A 4,749-nucleotide genomic window follows, 5' to 3' on the forward strand; every position below is an offset into this window, starting at 1 on the left:
GAAAAAAAAGAAAAAAAAGAAAGAAAATGTTGCTTCTAAGTATGGCTAATATAGCTTTACATTATGTAAGAAAAAATTTTATTGTCTCTGCTTCAATGCAAGAAGCTAAGAGTTTGAATCTTTCAGTGTATATTGTTTCTTAAATGGAAAGTAATTTATTAACAAATGCCTCTGAAGGAAAGTTTACTTAAAATCTTAGCTCTCACATAATGAACTTTAAAGTTCTGGGGAGTAGTAGTTGCTCCAAAAAGGAGATTCAAATACAATATCTTTTTAATATTTAGGGTCTTAGTTATCCTAGAAAAATTGTGGTACAGAAAATTTAAGAAAGAAAAGATGATTGCTCACTTCAATTATTTTCAAAATCTTCCAGGAGATGTTAATCAGCTAAGACCTCACCTTAAACTCACCACAGGAGGACTTAAGCCTTTCTTAGATGCTATCAAGTGAGATTCAAATTAACTGGTGAGAGACAAAAAAGCTTTGCAGAAAATAGAGAAAGATTCTGTGATCAATGGTTATCAATTGTAATCAAAGGTAATCAAATATTAGCTGCATATTCTAGTTATTGTTATTAAATATGTTCACAGTAATTCTTTGGCAAAGAAAACATTAATATAGAATCATCTTTCTTTATCTCCAATTAAAGTTTTAACATCCTATTATGACACTAAAATTTAGATGCCAAAAACCTCCTTATTGAGTGAGTGCCTTATAGTATTCTACAACCAGGCATGCTTATGCCTAGGTGAAGTGAAAGGATCCACATATTGGCAATGGCATGATCCTGGTACAGGTATTAAATATGGGGAAGAGGACATGTTTGTGTTTTTTCCACAGAATACTGCAGGAGCATGCTAACTCCAGAATGATTTGTGTGACAGGCTGACCTGTGAGTTGCTGAGTGAAAGCTGTATTGGTTGCACAGAGAAAGAGGAAAGCAGGGAGAGCAGACACTTGCAAGCAAAATGAAGAGACTCTGTATTTCTGCCACAGACTGCAGCAACAAGAACCTACCCGGTGCTGACGTAAAAACAACTAAAAATGACTGGTGAGACAGAGGGACTGGTACAGAGAATGAATGGGCAAGACGCTTTCATCTGAGACAATATTTTTGGCCATGCTTGCTTTAATAGCTATGCAGGTGACTGCCATAGCTGGAGACAGTTTTGGGGCTTACATACCCAAGCCACTGCTTCTTCATCCGGCCGGGTGGAATGAACAGAATAATATAAAAGTCATGACTAATAATTCAGAGTTGTTGGGTGGATTCCAAAATTTTGGCAGGAATTATCATATTTCCAAGCTTGTTAATTATGAAGGGAGGTCTGATGTGGTTCCTATTTGCCTAGCACTTAAAGGAGCTGTACTGATAGGGTGCTTATCAGTCAACTATAGATTTTTTGTTTTTGTTTTTGTTTTTGTTTTTCGAGACAGGGTTTCTCTGTATAGCCCTGGCTGTCCTGGAACTCACTCTGTAGATCAGGCTGGCCTCGAACTTAGAAATCCACCTGCCTCTGCCTCCCGAGTGCTGGAATTAAAGGTGTGTGCCACCACGCCCGGCAACTATAGATCTTTTGTGACTGATGCTCCTGATAATGAGGATAGGTTTAAGCGCTGGGTATGGAAATTGCGATTTCAGACGCTTGGATATGACAATTATAATGAGACTTCTGAGACTGTACCTAGTTTACCAATCCCTGATTGTATGGTAATTACCAGAGATAAAGATAATGATTATACTTGGAATAGTATGTTTACTGAGTACCCTGTGTGGCTAGATTGCAGATTTAAGCATTAAGCCACCGTTTTTTCATCCTAGGGAAACTTGAGATACAGTAACAGATTTTTCGGTCCCACGACCCAATTCTGACTTTACTCGCTTTTTAAAGCAGCTCTCAGATATTCAATTTCATAGATTAGATCCTGATATTTCACTCCGGGCTTTTTAGCCCCAATTTGGGTTGGTCATTCTGTTGCGTATAATACAACAGCTATTCAACCAGATTTGTTTAGACTTGATACTGCTAAAATGATCTTTTTAAAGAAACCCAGAGCTCAGGCCATTTCTCCTATAGCTTTGAAATCTTGTGTTCCTTACCTGTATGCTATATTGTTGGGTAATTTTGACAGAGTTATGATCACCAATCTTTGCAAGTCTTTTCATAATCATCGTAATTCTTGTCAATTAACTAATTGTGTAGATCCTGATTTAGATAAGGAATCTGCTGTTATGATTTTGTTAAAGAGACTGCTTATGTTTTATTGCCTGTAGATTTAGGAAATGATCCTTGGTTTGAGAATTTGGGAATGCAAACTTTGATAAGGTTAAATGAGCTTATTAGACCTAAGAGATTTGTTGCAGATCTTATTTTAGGAATTACTGCTTTAATTGCAATTTCAACTTCTTTTGCATTATCTACCACTGCTTTAGTTGAGCAGATACATACTGCTCATTTTGTTAATGATATGCATAGGAACATTTCCTTAGCTCTGTCAGAGCTGCATATTATAGATAAAAAATTGGAGGCAAAGGTTAATGCTTTACAAGAAGTAGTTTTAGGAATGGGACAAGATATAGGAAATATTAAGGTTAGGTTAGCTACTAAATGTCATGCTTCATTCCAATATATTTGTGTCATGCAATTACCTTATAATACAACCATTGATTGGGAAAAGACTAAAGCTCATTTGCAGGGAGTATGGAGAGATACTGATATTTCACATGACATGGAACAGTTAAAGGTAGAAATTTCAGATATTAGCAGAAGTCATTTGGACACTTGGAACATTGATGAATTGGCCAGAGACTTAAAGAATAACCTAAGTGCTTTGAATCCCTTGGACTAGGTTCAATATATAATCCTGCTTGCTATTATTATTGGCATTATCAGTAATTGTTGTGTTTCCACTTATCTTTAGAGTTCTTCTAGCTATGACGAAGTGGGACATTTTGGAACTTCGTCTAAAAAATAAAAAGAAAGGGGGAAAATGCTACATGTGGAGACGTGGAGATGGGGTGGAGTAGGGAGGGGAGGATGTGTGGGATGTGAAGCAGAGGGAGGGTGGATGGGTGGATGGGGAGGAGCAGGGAATGGAATATGGAGTGTAAAGAAATGAATTACAAATAAAATTAAATTTAAAAAAGAAAGAATAAGTTAAAGCCCGGTTTAGCGTTGTTCACTGCAATTCCAGTGCTTGGGATGTGCGGAGGCAGGAGGACTGTGAATTCAAGGATACATACTGAGATACCATCTCCAAAATAAGCCACTCACTGCTTCCTAAATCACAAAAATAAGAAGACAGAAAATATTGTAAATAAAATTGCATTTAGTAACCTATCAACATTACAGTTTAGCCCTACAGTATTTCATGCAATATCAGTGATTTCCTATGGTAGTCAAATCACTGACTGGAAGCTATGGTTAACTACAGCATTGCAAGCAAGGATCAGACCACATATCAGTAGGTTGGGAAAAAATTTGATCAAAATTTAAAACTTAAGCTATGATTCCTTCTGAATATATAATACACAATCATAAAATTTGAAATCATAAATCAAACTCTTGTAATTCAGAAACCCTTTATCTATGAACTTTTAGATTTATTCTCAAATTCTATAGATATCATTCTCTTTTTATCCTTCTAGAATTTTCTTTTGGTACTGAACATTATATTGTAAGATTTATTCATGAGAATCCATGTAGCTATACTTCTTTAGTGCCACACAGCATTACACTTAATGATTAAACAAAAATTTTCTATATTTCTTCAGTTCCCAATTTCTCAGTGCTGTAAAAGTGGTGGAAAAACTGACACTAATGCTTCTTTGTGCGTATGTTTTAGATTGTCTCTAGTGTATGTGCCTATAATTGGAATTGCTGGATTGATGTATTTCCTTATTTTCCACTTCACCAGATCCTTCCAGATTGAACTGAGTGGTTATATTAGTTTAAATTCATTACCAGAGGATGAGAAACCCTTGTATCATATCAAAAAAATCAGTATTTTCAGATCTAAAGTTGTTAGTATATGTTTAGTCCCAGGAAAGTGATCCTTTTATGATTATGCTCTGGGGATTTAATTAAGTACTCATGGTTCCAAGGCAAGCCTTTTATAGACTGAACTATCTCCCCAGTCCTAACAATCACTAAACAAAATCAGTTGAATTGTCAATTCATCATAGTTTAAACTAATAATAAATAACAGTAATCAATATGATTTTATTTAAAAAGCTTTATATCTGGTAAGATATGCAACTTAGGTTTTCCTTCATATTTTCTCTTTTAAATTCTTGGCCTTTATCTCTTTTATGTAAATTTTAGAATCAGCTCTTCTAGTTCTATGTTTAAAACTGTTCTGGGATTAGGAGTAGAATTATCTTGAATATATAACATTTTGAGAGAAAGTAATTTATTTTAAAACACTGCACCTGTGCTTGATTTGGAGGCACATATACTGAAATCAGAACAATACTGAGAAGATTAGTGTGGCCTCTGGACAAAGATCACATGCAGATTCCTAACATGGTCTGTATGGTTTTTTTCCACTTTATTCACAATAAGTAGGAAATGGAAACAACCTAAATGTCCTCAACATATGAATAGATAGTGAAAGTGTGCTACATATACACCATGGAATACTATTCAGTGGGATTTATGGAGGGGTAACTGGGAAAGGGGATATCATTTGAAATGTAAATGAATAAAGTAATTAATTTAAAAAAAAGAAATTGCATCCACCAAAGAA

General features: G+C 35.1%; 1 non-coding gene across 1 annotated transcript; it reads left to right on the forward strand.

The window, feature by feature from the left end:
- Positions 1-4,434: 4,434 nt before the first annotated feature.
- On the forward strand, positions 4,435-4,543 carry LOC115063173. Its single transcript, XR_003843065.1, has one exon. It is a non-coding gene; the product is annotated as a U6 spliceosomal RNA (small nuclear RNA).
- The last annotated feature ends 206 nt before the right edge of the window (positions 4,544-4,749 follow it).

This window comes from Mus pahari, chromosome X, assembly GCF_900095145.1.
Source record: "Mus pahari chromosome X, PAHARI_EIJ_v1.1, whole genome shotgun sequence".
NCBI lineage: Eukaryota > Metazoa > Chordata > Mammalia > Rodentia > Muridae > Mus > Mus pahari.